General features: G+C 40.8%; 2 long non-coding RNA genes across 13 annotated transcripts in view; one reads left to right on the top strand and one right to left on the bottom strand.

Annotated features, from left to right (window-relative positions):
• The window catches only part of LOC131511080 (uncharacterized), a 39,310-nt gene that overhangs the window by 676 nt on the left and 17,856 nt on the right, over positions 1-20,778 (top strand). For 3 of the 12 annotated variants that reach the window (XR_009261327.1, XR_009261322.1, XR_009261319.1), the window contains 4 exons: positions 9,736-11,206; positions 11,943-12,097; positions 15,291-15,397; positions 16,086-16,138. This is a non-coding gene — a long non-coding RNA (uncharacterized LOC131511080). Of the gene's footprint in view, positions 1-9,735; positions 11,211-11,942; positions 12,098-15,290; positions 15,398-16,085; positions 16,139-20,778 lie in introns of all 12 variants that reach the window. The other 9 variants (XR_009261328.1, XR_009261329.1, XR_009261330.1 and 6 more) reach the window with 9 other exon arrangements.
• The window catches only part of LOC131511085 (uncharacterized), a 44,576-nt gene continuing 37,154 nt past the window's right edge, over positions 13,357-20,778 (bottom strand). Inside the window, exon 2 of the long non-coding RNA XR_009261336.1 lies at positions 13,357-14,229. This is a non-coding gene — a long non-coding RNA (uncharacterized LOC131511085). The remainder of the gene's footprint in view (positions 14,230-20,778) is intronic.

The following is a 20,778-nucleotide window of genomic DNA, read 5'->3' as shown; positions in this document are numbered from 1 at the left end:
GGCCCTGCCTCCCCCACAAACTATCAGAAGAAGCGCCTCCGGGAGAAAAAGACGTTATGGGCTTTATAACGCTGGTTCCAGAATGACCGAGTTTACCCTTAACAAGATGTGTGGACTAAGTGTGGTCTTTGCCCTCAGTTTTTGTGCTGTAAAATCTGAAGCTTTCAACAGAATTTGATCATCCAGCACAGTGAATGTTGGTTATAGCAGTTTCACCCATTTTGACCGTTTTGCATGTTTGCTCTCTGCATAACAATACATTTTACGGGAACTGTTTGAGAGTGTAAGTTGAAAATGAAATGCATACATGATACTTTTAAATACTTGGTAATGTATCTTGTAAAAGACGTTATCCTACTAAAACCACAGTTCTTTCTTTGACCCAGGAAGATTGAAAATGAAAATGCCTCTTAAATCTGCTCCGTGTAAAAGCTGAACTTCCCCACATTATTCTAACATAAGTTTTTGGTGATTTTTGGATCTAAGACCCAGTCAGTTTTTATATGATGATTATTTCAGTCTTTTAGTCTTTTTTTTTTTTTTTAAGTGTGTTTATTTTGAGAGAGAACAAGTAGGGTAGGGGCAGAGAGAGTGGGGGACAGAGGATCCTAAGTGGGCTCCCTGCCGATTGTAGAAAGCCCAGTGTGGGGCGTGAACTCACAAACCGTGAGATTATGACCTGAGCCAAAGTTGGAGAGGCTTAACCGACTGAGCCACCCAGGCCCCCCTTTTAATCTTTTTTAACCTGTATTCCTTTTTGTTTGTGCATTACATTGACTTTTTATGAGTCTTATGTGTTCTTTTATTTTATTTTATTTTTTTAATTTTTTTTTAACGTTTATTCATTTTTGAGACAGAGAGAGACAGAGCATGAATGGGGGAGGGTCAGAGAGAGAGGGAGACACAGAATCGGAAGCAGGCTCCAGTCTCTGAGCCTTCAGCACAGAGCCCGACGCGGGGCTCGAACTCACGGACCGTGAGATCATGACCTGAGCCGAAGTCAGACGCCCAACCGACCAAGCCACCCAGGCGCCCCTTATGTGTTCTTTTAGAAAGTCACACATTTTGAAAATTCTGATTTTATTTTTCACAATATTTTTAGATGTTTCCTCCATTTCTTGTATTTTCTGTCAACTGGTAATTGGGTCCAGAACAGACGGTGGCAAACTTTTTGTCTGGAAAGGTGCAGAAAGTAATTACTTGATGGTCTGCAGGCCATAAGGTATCAGAATTACTCAGCTCTGCCTTTGTAGTTTTCAGGCAGTAATAGATCTGAGTCAACAAATGGGGATAGGTGTTCCAAGAAAACTATTTAGCAGTCAGCCTTGTGACCAACGTGTGCCAGTTCCTGATGTAGAGGCTTCAAACATCGTTTCCAAATATCCTATAGGTGATGTTGTGTACATCAAATTGCACTCCATCAGGAAGACTTGAATTTATACCATTCCTCAGATGCCCAGTTTGATTGCCTGCTTAAGTTAGTGATCACCAGAGCTCTCTGTTTTCAAGATAGACTTTTCCTTTGGAATAACAAAAGTCACATATGGGGTGACTTTTTTTTTTTTTTGAGAGAATGCACAAGCACGCCCACTTGGGGGAGGGGCAGAGGAAGAGAGAGAGAGAATCTTTTTAAAAAAAATTTTTTTTAATGTCTATTTATTTTTGAGTGAGAGAGACAGAGTGTGAGGGGGGAGGGGCAGAGAGAGAGGGAGACAGAATCTGAAGTAGGCTCCAGGCTCTGAGCTGTCAGCACAAGAGCCCAATGCGGGGCTTGAAATAGTAGACCGCAGACTGTGAGATCATGACCTGAGCTGAAGACGGATGACCAACTGACTGAGCCACCCAGGCAGAGAGGGAGAGAATCTTAATCAGGCTCCATGCCCAGGCTGGATCACACTCTTTCTAAAACAATACAATATAATATATATTATGTATGTAATATTACATAATCATACTCTAAAGTGAAATAATATTTATTATTACACTTAATGTATATATGCTTTAAAAAAGATGTTTAACCAACTGAGCCAACCAGGTGTCTGGGTTTATTTTGATACTCATAAGATTCTGAGTATTTTTGAGTATTCTTTCTAAGTACTTTTTTTTTTTTTTTTTTTTTGAGAGAGAGAGAGGGCACATGGTGGCGTGGGGGGAGAGGGAGAGAAAGAATCTTAAGTAGGCTCCATACTCATCACAGAGCCTGACACAGGGCTCCGTCCCATGACCCAGAGATCCTAACCTGAGCCAAAATCAAGAGTCAGATGCTCAAAGGATGAGTCATCCAGACACTCACTAACAATTGCTTTAGTTCTGTTAATACATGTGTGAGTAAATTTTTGTGTATAGTGTTTCACATTTGTGGGGGTGTGTTTCAAGGTAAGGGTAAGCTGCTCAGGTTGGTTTTCTTGGTCAAAGGGCAAGTATACAGGGCCCCCTGGATGGTTCAGTTGGTTAAGCAGCCACCTCCTGTTATCAACTCAGGTCTTGATTTCAGGATCATGAATTTAAGCCCCATGTTGGGTTCCATGCTGGGCCCAGAGCCTACTTAAAAAAAGAAAAAAGGACAAATGTGCATACTTTTAGATGGATACTATAAATTCTGTTAGAAAATTATTGTGGCATGTGTCAGTTTGTGAATCACCTTTTTAAAACTTCTAAAAATTAAGGAGAAACATAAGGAAGAAATTTATATTGTCTGGGCACTTGTTTCAAAAAGAATATTGTGTCCGTTTTTATCTGAGTACTCAAATGCCTTTGCAGAAGTACAATGTTTTGCTTTATGTTATAGTGTGTGCAAACATTTTATGTGAGACTTAAGTGGTTTTTATGTTGTAACTCTATTTTTGTCTTCCTTTTCTTTGTACTGTACTGTAACATTTTTGGTAGTTAGTAGAAATTGTCTCACATCCCACAAGGGGTCATTGAGTTCCTTTAATAAACTAGACTGTGTTCTTGGGACAGGGAAGTCCATAACATAGTACTGCCACCATACGGCTTATAGTCTATCTGAGAGTACAGACTTCAAGTGAATACTGGCAAGTTTGTGACACGAACATAAGAATGGCACAATATGAGGTGGTAATACCTATCGGGAGGGATTGATACAGATTATATATGTGTGTGTGGATATATTTATATATTTTTTAATGTTTATTTTTGAGAAAGACACCACGAGTGGGGGCAGGGGCAGAGAGAGAAGAGGACAGAGGATCTGAAGCAGTGTCTGCACCGACAGCAGTGAGCCCCAAACTCACGAACCTTGGGATCATGACCTGAGTCAAAGTTGGACGCTTAACCGACTGAGCCACCGAGGCGTCCTGGGAGGGATTGATATTTAACTTCTGAAGGGAAGCATGAGCAGGATTTACCTAGGCAGATTTTGAATGGGGGTGAGGATTTGTAGAGTGGGTAAGAAGGATGTCAGGTGAAGGGAACTTCATGAGCAAAATACAGCTTAGTGTATTTCTTGAACTGATGGAAGAGTGTTGGGAGAAGGTGAACAGACAGTGAGTGGTGAGAGATGGAGTAGAGGACAAGGGCAGGACCAGGGGAAAGAGTAAGGCAGTCTAGCCAGTATTCTAAGGCCATCGACAATTCTGAAGTGCCTAAGCAGGGGAATGATTTGAGTCCATTTACAACATAGATAGAATTCACTAACTCCCACTTTGGGAATGGATAAGAGTGAGGGTATGGAGTCAGGATAGAATTTTAGGATGCATAAGTTTTATCTTTATTTATTTATTATTAAAGAAATACTTTTTTTTAATGTTTATTTTGAGAGGGAGGGAGGAGCAGAGAGATCTAGTTTAAAGGGTTCAAGGGGCACTTGAGTGGTTCAGTCGGTTGAGCATCTGACTTCAGGTCATGATCTTGCAGTTGACGAGTTTGAGCCCCACGTCACGCTGTATGCTGACAGCTCAGAGCCTGGAGCCTGTTTCAGATTCTGTGTCTCCCTCTCTCTCTGCCCCTCCCCCGCTCATGCTCTGTCTGTCTCTGTCTCAAAAATAAATAAACATTAGAAAAAAATTTTAAAGATTGTTATTGATTCTTCTCGAAATGTTTGTTAGAATTCACCAGGGAGCCAGTTGATCCTGCTCTTCTGATTTTTGGGAGTTTTTTTAATTGTTGATGCAAAAATGAACAAAGCTTTTAGAATTTCTAAATTAAAAAATTTTTAAAAAAAAGGAAGAGAGTTTTATTCCCGCTGCCTGGGATACAGTCTTCACCAAAGCATGGTAGCCCCAGTAAAGGAACATTTAGTGTAGGGTTGTATAAATCTTTTACATAAAAGGCTACAAATTATTAGACAAAGGATATTTCAGAAAGCCGCAGACCTTACTGTAAGACTCTAGTATATGCAGGGCCATCTGACTTTAATCTTATAGGAACCAGGGAACTTTCTTCTTTTTTCTTATCTTTCATGTTTGGAATGTTTGGTTTTCTTTCTCTTTTTTTCTTTCTTTCTTTCTTTTTTTTTTTAATTTACATCCAAGTAGTTAGCATATGGTGCATTAATGATTTGACAACCAGATTCCTTAATGCCCTTTACCCATTTAGCCCATGCCCCCTCCCACAACCCCTCTAGCAACCTTCTGTTCTCCATATTTAAGAGTCTCTTATGTTTTGTTCCCGTCCCTGTTTTTATATTATTTTTGCTTCCCTTCCCTTAGGTTCATCTGTTCTGTGTCTTAAAGTCCTCATATGAATGAGGTCATATGACATTTGTCTTTCTCTGACTAATTTCGCTTAGCATAATCCCCTCCAGTTCCATCCACACAGTTGCAAATGGCAAGATTTCATTCTTTTTGATTGCCGAGTAATACTCCATTGTATATATATACCACATCTTCTTTATCCATTCACCCATCAATGGACATTTGGGCTCTTTCCATATTTTGGCTGTTGTTGATAGTGCTGCTATAAGCATGGGGGTGCATGTGCCCCTTCGAAACAGCACACCTGTATCCCTTGGGTAAATGCCTAGTAGTGCAATTGGTGGGTCATAGGGTAGTTCTATTTTTAGTTTTTTGAGGAATCTCCACACTGTTTTCCAGAGTGGCTGCACCAGTTTGCATTCCCACCAGCAGTGCAAAAGAGATCCTCTTTCTCTGCATCTTGCCAACATCTTTTGTTGCCTGAGTTGTTAATGTTAGCCATTCTGACAGGTGTGAGGTGGTATCTCATTGCGGTTTTGATTTCTATTTCCCTGATGATGAGTGATGTTGAGCATTTTTTCACGTGTCAGTTGGCCATCTGGATGTCGTCTTTGGAGAAGTGTCTCTTAATGTCTTTCGCCCATTTCTTCACTGGATTATTTGCTTTTTGGGTATTGAGTTTGATAAGTTCTTTATGGATTTTGGATACTGACCCTTTATCTGATATATCATTTGCAAATATCTTCTCCCATTCTGTCGGTTGCCTTTTAGTTTTGCTGATTGTTTCCTTTACTGTGCAGAAGCTTTTTATTTTGATGAGGTCCCAGTAGTTCCTTTTTGCTTTTGTTGCCCTTGCCTCCAGAGACGTGTTGACTAAGAAGTTGCTGTGGCCAAGATCAAAGAGGTTTTTGCCTGCTTTCTCCTTGAGGATTTGGGTGCATCAACTTTTAATTTTTTTTTTTTTTCAACGTTTTTAATTTATTTTTGGGACAGAGAGGGACAGAGCATGAACGGGGGAGGGGCAGAGAGAGAGGGAGACACAGAATCGGAAACAGGCTCCAGGCTCCGAGCCATCAGCCCAGAGCCTGACCCGGGGCTCGAACTCACGGACCGCGAGATCGTGACCTGGCTGAAGTCGGACGCTCAACCGACTGCGCCACCCAGGCGCCCCTAAGGTGCATCAACTTTTTTTTTTTTCAACATTTTTTAATTTATTTTTGGGACAGAGAGAGACAGAGCATGAACGGGGGAGGGGCAGAGAGAGAGGGAGACACAGAATCGGAAACAGGCTCCAGGCTCCGAGCCATCAGCCCAGAGCCTGACGCGGGGCTCGAACTCACGGACCGCGAGATCGTGACCTGGCTGAAGTCGGACGCTTAACCGACTGCGCCACCCAGGCGCCCCTAAGGTGCATAAACTTTTAAGGGCAGTAGGTACAAAGCAGTAATCTGAATGCTTTGGCATGCTAAGGTCTCTGATTATGTGTCATTTCCATTTGATGATAGAATGCTACTGCCTGTGCCCAGTCTCATAAGATAGGCACGTCAGACAATACCCAGTTCGTGACGGGACACTAAATCCGCTTGGTCACTTGATGTCTCATGGTTGCTTATTTAGTCTCTACCATGTATTTATTAGTGGTAAGCCATAAGTTGTTCCTGAAAAGAGTAGGTATATGCAGAAGAGGTCATAGATTTGCTCCAACCTACAAGACTGTGCCACGAATCTCCTTCTCGTGGTTGCCAGAGACTACCAACAACTTCCTATTTACTCTGGACAATTCAAGTGCCTTGGGAAATGATGGCTCACAGGGATTAAGTGCTTGAGAAGTTTGTACTGCTGCCAGAACTTGCTGCAGAATGCTCTTACTCTGGTCACACTTAAATCCGGAGGCCTTATAGGTGACTCTGTAGATGTATTAAAGTACATTCAAATGTGGTATATGTTACCTCTAATCAAGAAGTTGTGTCAGGGGCACCCGGGTGGCTCAGTCGGTTAAGCATCTGATTTCGGCTCAGATTATGATCTCCGTTTGTGCATTTGAGCCCCGCCTTGGGCTCCACACTGACAGTGTGGAGCCTGCTTGAGATTCTCTCTCTCTCTCCCTCTCCCTCTCTCTGCCCCTCCCCAACTCATGCTTTCTCTCTCTCTCAAAATAAATAAAAATAAGCTCTCTGTCAAATGGTATGCCTTTTGGTGGGGGGAGCAGAAGGCATTACGTACAGTAACTTGGACCAATTCCTCGTGCAGCTGTCTTGACATACCTGCCCTTGAACTTGGTTGAGTTGGTATACCACTCCTTTGTGCATGTTTTATAAAGATGTGTAAAGTATCTGCTACTTTCATTGGATCCAGTCCCCGTAATGTCTACATGGTGGACCGTGTGTTGTGTTGTGGAAAGTCAAGACCTTTGAGGACTGTATTTTGGCAGAGTACAGGAGAATGGACACAGCCCTGGGCCAGTGCTGTGGAGATACGCTCTCGGTCTTGTCAGGTAAAAACCAGATGCTTCCAGTTATTTTATGAAATTTGTATGGAGAAAATGGCGTTACCTACATCAGTAGCTGCATTCCAGATGCCAGAGTTGGTGCTCGTTTGTTCCAGTAATGATACTATATTTAGAATCAGCATTACTAATCTTGTTTCCCAATACCTTTGAGGAAAGGGTGGCTTCTGGGCCTTCAGCATAGATTGACGAAGGAGGTCTGTGCAGGCCACACGTGATATATACAGGCAACATTGCTGTCTCTAGGATTGGCTCCTTCATGTTACGCCAGGCAAACTTTGCCTTATCGTCATCATTAACCATAGGTCAGCATGGAGTCCAAATTTCAACCATGCTACCAAAATAAGCTGTTAGAGCCATCTAACATGACGAGCTAAATTCATGAGCTAATATGTCAAATCCAAATTTTCTAGTATGTACACCCATGTCTTTGAAACAGCTCTGTCTTACGTGATACTCTATCCTCCTTGGTCTAACACCCTAAAATCCATTTTCACACATGTTCCTCAAGATTTTTATGATACATGTTAGTGGAGTTGGAGTTATTTTTGCAGCTATTGTCTTCTACCTTATAGTTTATACCTGTCCCACGGGATTTTGTATTAATTGTGAATCTAGAGACATAGCAAGTGGTTGTGGTGGATCTTAAGAACAAGCATTTCCTTGCCGAGTATCTGCACCAAGTGAGATTATCAAAGCTTTGTCAAGTAGAAGAAGGCTAGTCTCCTCAGAAACTAAGGGACAAACTACCTTCCTGACAAGAGAGGTTCAGTGTCTTGTGGCTTCCTAGTCATGCATTTGATCTGGGTCCAAGTAGGTGTCCCCATGTCAAAGTTCACCTGTCATTTTTTTTTCCTAATACCTTCATTTTCACATCAAAAACTAGATGAGACTGACCTTAGCTGCTGTTGTACAAATACATTTGATAAATAATACAAAACATGGGTTCTCTGAAAAGATTCATAAAACAGACACATGTTAGGCACAGTGTGATTTGGAATTGCTCCTCTGCCAAGGCAAGAAGGAGGGAACAGACCTGATGGACTTGAGTGTTTCCCACCAAGACACTGTTGAGACTACTCAGTATTTGAAATGTATTCTGAGGGGTTTTTGGTCAAAACCTTGGCATTCCTCTTCTTCTTCTTACCTTTTTGTATCAAAGGTAGACCAACCAATGGTTATTTCTCTTTTCTGTCTTTACCCAGAAACCAACAATATAGTGTATGTGTGTGTGTTATAACCCTTTTTTCTTGCATGCTTGATTGATTTCCCATATCACTTATGAGGTGATATATCAATTATTAGTCTTTTCCCAAGGGAGTGTTGGATCTTTAAGGTCTAGTATACTTTCTGTATACGGTGCTCATTTGTGCTCATTGCCGGGTACTGGGATGTGATTTCTTATTCATAGAAAGAATAAAGGAATAAGTTCTGAGAGATGAGAGCTCAAAAGGAAGCCCAGAGCTTCAAGGTTCTGCAGCATCCATTAAGAAAAAAGTTTAAGTGTGTCAACCAAATAAAATATTTCCTTTTTTTCTTTTTTCCTATGCCTAACAACAGTCTAGACCAGTGCTAATGCAAGTGTAATGTGTAGATCATATATAATTAAAATGTTTTCAGTGCCCACAATAAACAAAGTGAAAGAAGTGTCATTATTTTTTTTTAACGTTTATTTTTGAGAGAGAGCGACAGAGCACAAGTTGGGGAGGAGCAGAGAGAGAGAAGGAAACACAGAATCTGAAGCAGGCTCCAGGCTCTGAGCTGGCAGCACAGAGCCCGACGTGGGGCTCGAACCCACAAACTGTGAGATCGTGACCTGAGCCGAAGTCAGTTGCTTAACCGACTGAGCCACCCAGGCACCCCAAAAGTGTCATTATTTCTAAGAATATATGTTATTTTACCAGAAATACTCTTTTTTTTTAAGTTGTATTTATTTTGAGAGACAGTGCAAGCAGGGGAGGGACAGAGCAGAGGGGAAGGGGGACAGAGGATCCAAAGCAGGCTGTGTGCTGACAGCAGAGAGTCTAATACGGGGCTCAAACTCACAAACCATGAGATCGTGACCTGAGCTGTAGTCTGATGCTTAACCAACTGAGCTACCCAGGTGTCCGTTTACCAGATATATCCTAAATACCATTTAAGCATGTAACCAATATTTAGAATTTGAGGTATTTGACATTCTTTCCTTCAAATTCAGTCTTCAAAATTCATTGGACACTAAATTTGGTCAGATATACTTCTCTTTATATCTTACAAAATTTACCGCTGAAAGACAATTAAAAATCCAAGTTATCTCAGGGTTGCCTGGGTGGCTCAGTTGGTTAAGGGTCTGACTCCATTTCCACTCAGGTCAGGATCTCATGGTTTGTGACATCGAGCCCTGCTTCGGGTTCTGGGCTGACAGCAAAGAGCCTGCTTCGTACTCTCTCACTCCCTCTCTCTCTGCCCCTCCCCTGCTCACGCTTGCTCTCTCTCTCTCTCTCTCTCTCTCTCTCACTCTCTCTCAGTTGATGTTACTGATACTGCTATAGGGCATACCATTTTTAGTGTGTTTCTCATATATCATCTACACAGAGCCAACGTATGACGATTGATGACTGATAACATTTACTGATTAATGGTAAATACAAAACACGACTCCAGATTACCCGGTGTCCATGGGGATGGCTGTCTGTACTTGTATTCATAAGATACCCTAAAATGGTCTTGGTGTCAGAGAAAGGAATGTCGGGTAAATTATTCTGTCACCCTTACAGGATGGCAGCCATTGATTTGTCCTCTGGTAAGTCCTGTTGATACCCCTTGTTTTTAATAGACTCAGCTTTAGATCACCCTTGCACAATGGTCTGGGCCTGAGCAGTTATGCTGCTGGCCCTTTAAGGAGGAGTCAAAATGGGCCAACGACTGTGTTTTCTAAGTTGTCTTACTGATATGTGCACATTGGGAAGAGGTACTACATAACTTTTTTATTAATTATATTGCTTTGGGCAGAAAATGAGTCCCATTTCTCGGGGCTTAAATTTCCTTCCCTGTCAAATTGACTTACTCTTTTCCTCATGGGCAGCATGGATCACTATCCCCTTTTCAGTTCTAGGTGAGACAAGACCACGCTGGCATCCTATAGCAGCAGTCTGTGTCTGCGGGAGATTTCTTGAGAGTTTTGGGAATTTCACACTAGAATAGAAAGACTTCTAGGCAGGTGAATGCGAGAATTATGGTCCTCTCTGGGTATACGTGGCTCCTTTGTTTTCTTCTATGTTTTCTTTCTGCCTTCCTGAGGAAAAGATAAAAGTAGGAAGGATGGTGGCTGACTGGCTGAGAGATTGTTCTTGGCTAGGCAAAAAGTATGTCCTTGTACAAAAGGACATATCTGTATTCACCAGATGGACACATTTCCTTCCAGGTGGACCGATCTCCAGAGCTTCTTAAAGTCACTCAAAGACTGAGTGTCTATTGAATTTCCCCACAGAATAGAACCTTTCGTATTGGTGGTACGGGAATACTCTGAAAATAATTTGAGCGTTTCAGTAAGTACTAACTAAACTTGACTCTCATGATGGTGACCTTTTTTATTTATTGTGTGCTCTCACAGATGATATGGAAGATGGAGGTATGCTTTTCTCAAAGAATTGATCCATTCACGACCATTTATCAGGTGTCTACAGTGTGTTCGGGCATGTGCTGCATTAGAGGGAAATAAGAAAAGAGCTCCGAGTCCAGGTGTGGTGAGACAAGGTCATGTTTAAGAGTTTCCATTGAAGCCATGTGACTGGAGTGAGTATAGGTATTTAAAATATTTAGAACCATTGACCCTTGGAGTGTGAGAGAATTTGAAACTCTGTATTACTGTTTCTCTCATCCTTGTTCCATTGAACATTGATGATGTTCCTTGAGTCAAGCCATTACATGTGTGATTATTTAGGATTCAGTGACCTTTGGTGATGTGCCTGTGGACTTCACCTTGGAGGAATGGACTTTTCTGGATCCCTCTTAGAGAACCTTACGCAGAGATGCAGTACTGGAGAACTCCAAGAACCTGAGTACGGTGGGTAAGGCTGCCATTATTCCTATAGCCTCCTGTTGAACAGATACATATTATTTCCTCATTGTGTTGCAGGATGGGTGATGTCAGATCTGAACACAAGTGACACACAGTTGCTTCACTGATGTGTTCTAATCCAGTGTGGGTGCTGTCAAAATGTGGTCTTTGGACAGACGGCATCACCGTCTCTGTTAGAAATGGACATTCTCACATTCCACTGGCATCTGTTAGAGTGGTGGCAAGTGGGACCCAGTCATGTGTTTTTAACATATAGTCCACGTGATTCTGATGCACACTAATATTTGGGAACCACTGGTTAATGGTTTCTCTATGAAAGTGAAAATCTCTTTGTTGCCCTTACTCTATTTCCTATCTCAATACAAGTGTTAGTGCATTGTAAATGTGTGTATAAGCCTGAATGTGGGTTTCCAGGCTCAGAGGTAACCACTCTTTTCAGGGTACAGAGTATATTTGCATTTGTTTAATTTAAAAAAATTGTTTTAAGTTTATTTATTTAAGTAATCTTTACACCCAACGTGGGGCTCGGACCTATGATCCGGAACTCAAGAGTTAACACATTCTTCCAACTGAGCCAGCCAGGCGACCCTGTATTTGCATTTTTATCTCATCTGAAATAATTTTATTGCTGTCATGAGTAATAAAACACCTGATTCATAGGAAGGTTGGTTATCTCTTGCATGAGTCTCTCTTCCATTAAGATCTCTTTCTCCATGAATAGGTTATCAACTCTTTAAACACACTTTTATCTCATGGTTGGAACAAGAAGAGTTGAGGACAATGGAGAGAGGTATTCCTCAGGGTGAGTGTGAAGAACATCCCTCATCAATGAGAAGTTCAGTATGTTTGGAAATGTAACAAGAGGCTTCTTACAAGGTATGGTTGACATATGACATATTAGTTCCAGATACGACATAATGATCCAGTATTTGTATATATTTTGAAATGACTGCCACACTAAGTTTAGTTAAAATCTATCACCATATATAGCTACAAAGTTGTGGGGTGTTTTTGTGATGAGAACTTTTAAGATTTACTCTTAGCAACTTTGAAATATAAAGTACAGAGGCACCGGGGTGGCTCAGTCAGTTAAGCATCTGACTCTTCATTTCGGCTTGGGTCATGGTCTCACAGTTTGTGGGTTCAAGCCCCGCATCAGACTCTCCGCTGACGGCACAGAGCCCGCTTGGGATTCTCTCTCTCTCTACCTCTCCCCCACTCACTCTCTCAAAAGTAAGTAAACTTAAAAAAAAGAAATATAAAATACAGTATTATTAACTATCATCACCATGCTGTATATTCCATTCCCATGACATTTTATAACTAGAAGTTTATACCTTTTGACCCATTCACCCATTTCACTCAACCCCCACCCCCTCCTCTGGCAACCACCAATCTGTTCTCTGGATGTTTGAACTTTGTTGTGGTTTTTTGTTTCGATTTTTTGATTCCACATACCAGTGAGATGGTATTTGTGTTTTTTTTACTTATTTCACTTATCATAATGCCTCAAAGACCATTCATGTTGTAAATGGCAAGATTTCTTTCTTTTTATGAGTGAATAGTATTCCATTGTGTATCTATACCACATTTTCCTTATTTCTTCATCTGTTAGTGAATACTTAAGTTGTCCCCATATCTTGGCTGTTGTAAATAATGCTGCAATGAACTTGAGGGTGCATGTATCTTTATCAGTTAGTGTTTTTGATTTATTTGGATAAATTCCCAGAAGTTGAATTGTTGGGTCATATGAGAATTCTTTTTTTTTTTTTTTCTTTAACGTTTATTTTTGAGAGAGAGAATACAAGCATGGGAGGGGCAGAGAGAGAGAGAAGGGGACAGAGGATCTGGAGCGGGCTCTACACTGGCAGCGGTGAACCCAACATGGGCTCGAAATCACAAACCACGAGATCATGACCTGAGTTGAAGTCAGCTGCTCAACCAACTGAGCCACCCAGTTGCCCCAATGACCATTCGATCGTTCTTTCTTTCTTTCTTTCTTTCTTTCTTTCTTTCTTTCTTTCTTTCTTTCTTTCTTTCTTTCCTTCTTTCTATCTATCTATCTATCTATCTATCTATCAACATGCAGAATCATCACACAAGCCTGTTCACTTTATGAAAATCATGGTATACACTTAAGAGTTTTTGTAGTTTCCTTTATTATTTACTTTACATCCAAGTTAGTTAGCATATGGTGCAATAATGATTTCAGGAGCAGATTCCTTAATGCCCCTCCCCCATTTAGCCCATGCTCCCTCCCTGTTTTTATATTATTTTTGCTTCCCTTCTCTTATGTTCATCTGTTTTGTCTCTTAAAGTCCTCATATGAGTGAAGTCAGATGATTTTTGTCTTTCTCTAATTTCACTTAGCATAATACCCTCTAGTTCCATCCACGCAGTTACAAATGGAATGATAGTTCTATTTAAATTGTTCGAGGCCATATGGTATAAGTAGGTTTAAACCTGTCCTGAGTTGGTGGATGCTCCATATCTCATTGAACCAGTCTCTTCGTCCTGAGAATAGGTTGGTTCAGTTAAAGATTTGTGTCTTATTTCAGGAGGCAGTGATACAGGTGGGTTACCCAAGTTAGGCCTGTATGGTACAAACTGTTGGGTATTTAATAAACATTTCTGTGGAAACAAAAGAAAATAAAAAAGGTTAATGGTTGGAGTAGATTGTAATCCCAGTTTTTGAGTCCTGAAGGTAGCCAGTCAAGATTTCTAGATGCCAGACTTGATGCACGTTCAGATGCACTGAGGGCAGGCAGTATATAAGCTGATGGATTTTACTTGTTTGCGATTTGAGGGTCTCTGGTGATCGGAGTGGCCCACATGGCAGCAGGTATGAAGATGGCCCAGCTGCTGTGGTCATTTCTCTTTTTTATCAGGTTATCTCACCTTAGCTGATATGGCTTTGTGCCAAGGGCAGTTTTATTTCTCAATGATTCCAAGTTATAAGGGTAGGGGAAAAAGTTGGAAATGTTCGTTTGGAGAGTTGTAGCCAGATCCTGGAGGAAACAAAAAGAATTTAGTATCCGGTCTAGTTTACAGATAGGAAACAAAGCCTTAAAGACAATTAACAACACTAGAATTTGATATCCACAGAGGTGTATTACTGAAATGCAATTTTTTCTCTATAGACAGTTACCCCCATTTGTATCAGATAATTAAAACAACACTAATTTATTTGTGAAATAAATTTTGTCTCATTAAATTTGGCTTGGTTATTTAAGTGCAGCAAGAATACTGATTGACCATATAGGCTCCTTTAAGTCTGCTTTGATGGAACTTTTGAGAGAGCAGGGGAGGGGCAGAGAGAGAGGGAGAGAGAACATCCCAAGCAGGCTCCACACTGTCAGCACAGAGCTCTGTGTAGGGCTCGAACCCACAAGCCGTGAGATCATGATCTGAGCTGAAATCAAGAGTCAGATGCTTAACCAACTGAGCTACCCAGGTACCCTGAGATTTAACTTTTAAAAGCCTCTTCAGGCTCAGAAGCCAAGGCAGGAACTTGCCATAGACTTGGCTTGCAATACCTATAGGTTTGGGTGAATTCCTCTCTTCGTGAGATCCCCCAACTATGGTGAAGTTCCTTTGCTTGCCAGAAAGTGATCTTCCTTACTCACCTGGAAGACTGCTGGGAGCCTTGTAGGCAAGGTACCAGGCCAGTTCTCCCAAGGGGCTTTTTTGTTTTGTTTAAAAAAGTTTTTTAATGTTTATTTATTTTTAGAGAGAGACGGAGACAGAGCATGAGTGAGGGAGGGACAGAGAGAGTGAGGGAGACACAGAATCCGAAGCAGGCTCTAGGCCCTGAGCTGTCAGCACAGAGCCCAACACAGGGCTCAAATCATGGACCGTGAGGTCATGACCTGAGCCAAAGTCGGATGCTTAACTGACTTAACCACCCAGGTGCCCCTGCGAGGGGCTTTATTGAGTCCATAAAGTCCATCTTAATTCCTTAAAGCTGTCTGGTAATTGAATCTATGAGTATCATTCTCAAATATGACTTTCTACTTAAAGCCTTGGTGATAATAACCAGTGTTTCCAATTGTGTCCCATTATGTGCAAGTGGAATAGATTCTTAACGAACCTACGCAAATGAGTATATTGCCCTGAAAATAAAAGTGCTCACTGAGAGTTTCCAAATTCTGGACAAATCACTTATGGAGAAAAAAGGTAAATATTTCATCCTTGTTCACAAAGGTATGTATCTTACCAAGTTGCTGATAGGTTAAGAGAAAAAGGTTTTATTAAATCTGGAAAAATGAAAACGTGAAGGAACTATAACTGTTTTACATAAAATGTCATAAAAATTATAATTACACTCACAGTTCATTCAATGTTTTTACTGTTCAACTCATGTTTTTACTGTTTGCCTTGAATCCACTTTTTCCATTAATTCTATAAATTTTTACCCAGTTCAGTTTTAGGATCTTACAGTTATTAGAAATCTGTACTTGTCAAAAATTCCTTTTCATGAATCTCCTTGAAAATGACCACTTTTATAGACACTTGCAAAGCAGTGCAGTAAAACAGTAACTATGTATAAATGAAAGAAGACTTTAAACATTGCCATTTTTAAGGTCAGATGAAAGAGTTGATTAAATTTATCAGGAAATTTGGTTATTTCTGTGACACATTTTAAGATAATAACTAGAATTATAAGTGATAGCATACGTTTTTAAGCATACAGGTTTTTAAGAATTTCTTACAATTTCTTATATTAATAATGTATTTGTTATAACTTGTATTAATTACATTTACCCACAGTATAACCTAAGAAGGTTTATTATGTATTTGATATGGTTTCCCATGTAACTTAACATACCATTTAACCTAATTAGTTTAATCTCTCTCTTATAAGGAAACAGAACAAATCTTTTGGGGTGTTCCAGGAGCCCTCTGGAAAAATCCCAGGTGAGTTCAACATTAAGACTTCACTTAGAATTTGAATTTTGGAAAGTTTGTCAGAAATATCAAAAGGTTTTGGGATGCCTGGCTGGCTCAATTATTAGAGCATATGACTCTTGATTCAGGGTTGTGAGTTCCAGCCCTACATTGGGTGTAGAGATTAAAAATAAAATCTTAAAAACAAGGTTTTAAAACAGTTGGTCAAATAAGGTAATTCACTATGAAGCAATACTTAATTATCCATTTAACCAAAATGACAATAAAAGATTTTAGAGCCAAATATAGAAGGTTACTTACTTATGAGCAAAACTCAGCTCTTGAGAAGACTAGGTTTACTTAAGCAAAGGCCTGAGGACAGAGATAACATGAAGCACAATAAGTTATTTTGCAACATAGAATTATGCTTTTTCAAAAGGTAAATTTAAAACTAAAAGCACAAAAAACTTTGGTGATCTCCAGAGCACACCAGTAATCCACGAAAACCAAATTCTAACTTTGTAGCAGTGTACTTTTTAATATTAAAATTCTTTTTACAATTTTAATTAGATCCACTCTAATCTTAGCCAGTTTGACCACAAGTAAAATTCTTTTCCCAGGATTCCTTTTTCACAAACCTTGTACAACTATCTTTTTTACATTCAGATTTTCTATTTTTTCAAAAATGTTTATTATTTTGAGAGAGAGAGGGGGACAGAGAGAGACACAGAATCCAAAGCAGGTTCCAGGCTCTGAGCTGTCAGCACAGAGCCTGATGTGGGGCTCGAACCCACCAACCACGAGATCATGACCTGAGCCAAAGTCAGATGCTCAACCAACTGAGCCATCCAGGTGCTCCCCTCTTTTTTCTTAAAACAAAATTATTTTCATTTCCCTTAACAAACATGCATTGTCATACCTAATACCTTTCATACACAAAGACGTATTCTACCTTCCTTGCATACCTTGCTTTATTATTTCTAGTAATTTTAATTAGGTTTCTATGGGTTAATTCTAATTAATATACCTATAGAAACTTGAAGTAGTAAGCAGTTGTAAATTGTGGTATACCAGCATTCTTTAGATTGGTAAATTTATGAGTTAAGCTTATACTTCCTCAAAACACTTTGTAATAGCATAGTTTTTCAGTGTGGTACAGACAGGTTTACTAATAGCCCCAAATATCTTCTTTCTCTGTAATAAGAAACCAAAAGTAGGGGCGCCTGGGTGGCTCAGTCAGTTGAGCGTCCAACTTCAGCTTAGGTCATGATCTTGCAGTTCATGAGTTTGAACCCCAGGTCAGGGTCGTGCTGACAGCTCAGAGCCTGGAGCCTGCTTCAGATTCTATGTCACCCTCTCTCTCTCAGCCCCTCTCCCACTGGTGTTTGCCCTCTCTCTCTCTCAAAAACAAAACATTAAAAAAAAGAAAGAAAAACCAAAAGTAGATAAGCTGGTGTTCAGTAATTAATGTTTCAGTATTTTATCTTATTTGGAAATGATCTTGATGATCTAGATATTTAATGAATTTCCCATCATTTATTTTAACTTAAGCAGAAGTTTTTTGTTTTTTGTTTTAAATAAACTCTACTCCCACCGTAGGGCTTCAGCTCACAACCCCAAGATCAGGAGTCACATGCTCTTCCAATTGAGCCAACCAGGCACCCATAACTTAGCAAAACTCTTAAAGTTCAAGCTACCAAAGAGATTTGGAAAACTTTTTTTTTTTTAATATTTATTTTTGAGAGAGAGAGCACGAGCAAGGGAGGGACAAAGAGAGGGAGACAGAGGATCCGAAGCAGACTCTGTGCTGAGAGCACAGACCTTGATGTGGGGCTCGAACTCACAAACTGTGAGATCATGACCTGAGCCGAAGTGAGACACTTAACCAACTGAGCCACCCAGGTGCCCTGGGAAACTATTTTTAAATAGACATACCATAACACGTAATTATTGCTGAAAAATTTGCCTGAACTTTTATCCCATTTACATCTATCTAAATCATTTGTTCCCAACAATTATGTTTAGATTCCCCACTTTAGAGATAGCATGAATTTATTTGACTATTAAACCCAGATGGAATATAAGTTGTTTATCTACATTATATTTAATGCTAATAACTCTGAAGACATGCCTGCTTTAAGCCAAATGTAAACTAGGTTTTCTTTACCAGAATAACCCCATGTCATGTGAACTGAAATGACATATAGAAACTAAATTTCTTGAGTTTTAGGAATACTTCATAAGCACTTAATTTTAATAGTTTTTTTTTTTAATGTTTTCTTCTAGGAGTTTTAGTCCCTCTTGATTGATTGGTTTAGTGCTCCAAATAAAGTATAGTAGTGCAACGCCTGTAATTAGGCCCATAAAACATAATTCTCCAGGGGCACCTGGGTGGCTCAGTCAGTTGAGTGTTCGACTCTTGATTTCAGCTCAGGTCATGATCTCACAGTTCATGAGTCTTGAGCCCCGCATCAGGCTCTGGGCTGACAGTGCGGAGCCTGCTTGGGATTCTCTGTCTCCTTCTGTCTCTCAAATAAATAAGTAAACATTTTTTAAAAATCAGTCTGTCAGTCCTTGTCCAGACTCAGTTTTGAATAAGGCCTTTTCAGAGTTGGAACAGGTCAGGAGACAAAGAGTGAAGTGGTGACACAGAAACCATACGCCTGTTGTATTTTATTGCTGGTGGTGCCATTGGTTTCCTGTTACAAGGCTGTTTCACTCTTCTGTGTTAGGATACACACTCCTGGCATGACCCGCTGGTTCTGTGGTCACAGATGGAGGTGTACCATTCTCCTCACCTACAGGAATCCTTTCCTTGTGCCTTTAGCTCAGAGCTTCTCCTTGGGCAGGGACAGTAGCCTTGTAGTCCAGTTCATCCTCCTTAACTCTCTTTGGCCTTAAGGTGTGGAGGGAGAACCCTTATGCACAGTATTAGTCCATGAAGGCCCTTATGGTCTGGTAGTTTCTTTAAATCATATGGCCTTGAACACCTGTCCTGGGGAGATTGTTGGATAACTGCAACCTTTGGGCCAGAACCCGTTGGCAGGACAGCGGCGAAGCAGTATGCAAAATCACATAGCAGGGCAGCAGACCTCTGGCAAGTGGTACTTCACTCCCAGATGCTGTTACCCTCCTGAGTGAGGTGGTTAGTAAAGCAAGCTGAAGGTAAAGGATATTCCTCGGTTAATTGCAAGGGCAATACTGCAGTCCTGCTGGCTATGCCAGTTGTTTTGTGCTGGTCTCAGCCTTTCAATAACCAATATTCTAGTTGGATTGGCCCTTGCGGTTGCAAGGCACCCTTCAGCAATAACCATCAAGAAAGAAGACCTAGAAATTATACAGCTCACCTGAGGCCACACAGCAAGGTCTCAGGTAGAAGAGAGAAAATGCAATGGCCTGGCATTCTCCTTTTATCGGACTTGAGGGTGGGGGCCTGTGTACAGGCTTATTCTTTATTGGTGGATTTCAGACATAAGAGTAGGAATTTTGAAGTATGGAGAAATCAACCATGTTTCTAAAATAAAGGGGCTTCAGTCAGAAGAGGTGGCCTGGCTCTTCAATCATATAGCTGGTAATATGTTTACTCTGGTAACCATCTTTGCAGTGGATGCCTCTTTGAAATGGATGCCTTGGCCATCAAACCTTTTAATTTTATTTATTTTCAATGTTTATTTTTGAGAGAGAGACAGGGCACAAGCAGGGGAGGGGCAGAGAGAGAGACACACACAGAATCCAAAGCAAGCTCTAGGCTACGACCTCTAAGCACAGAGCCCGATATGGGGCTTGAATTCATGAACTGTGAGATCATGACCTGAGTTGAAGTCGGCTGCTCAACCAATTGAGCCATCTAGGCGCCCCTTAAATAAGTTTTTTAAAAACTAAAAAAAAAAAAAAAAGAAGATACGAGGACAGCTCTGAGAGAGCATCAGTTGTACAGACATTTGCATTATAGAGGTCCCAAAGGAAACACAGAGGTAGAAAGCTTATTTGGAGAAATTATGAATGAAAAGTTCCCTAACCTGGGGAATGAAACAGACATCAAGGTCTAGGAAGGACAGGGAGCCCCAAAAAAGATGAACCCAGCAACGCCCACACCAAGACATGTAATACTTACCGTGGCAAAAAGTAAGGATAAAGAGAATTTTTATTATTTTTTTTAACTTTTTTTTAACATTTATTTATTTTTGAGACAGAGAGAGACAGAGCATGAACGGGGGAGGGTCAGAGAGAGGGAGACACAGAATCCGAAACAGGCTCCAGGTTCTGAGCTGTCAGCCCAGAGCCCGACGCGGGGCTCGAACTCACGGACCGCGAGATCGTGACCTGACCTGAAGTCAGCCGCTTAACCGACTGAGCCACCCAGGTACCCCTAAAGAGAATTTTTTTTTTTTCAACATTTTTTTTTTTTTATTTTTGGGACAGAGAGAGACAGAGCATGAACGGGGGAGGGGCAGAGAGAGAGGGAGACACAGAATCGGAAACAGGCTCCAGGCTCCGAGCCATCAGCCCAGAGCCCGACGCGGGGCTCAAACTCACAGACCGCGAGATCGTGACCTGGCTGAAGTCGGACGCTTAACCGACTGCGCCACCCAGGCGCCCCCTAAAGAGAATTTTTAAAGAAAGAGAGGAGAAAACCATTATATATGAGGGAAACCCCATGAGGCTATCAG

Source organism: Neofelis nebulosa, chromosome 4 (genome assembly GCF_028018385.1).
Source record: "Neofelis nebulosa isolate mNeoNeb1 chromosome 4, mNeoNeb1.pri, whole genome shotgun sequence".
NCBI classification, from domain to species: domain Eukaryota; kingdom Metazoa; phylum Chordata; class Mammalia; order Carnivora; family Felidae; genus Neofelis; species Neofelis nebulosa.
Note: the sequence above shows the minus strand (reverse complement) of the source record. Positions and strands in the feature narration are given on the sequence as shown.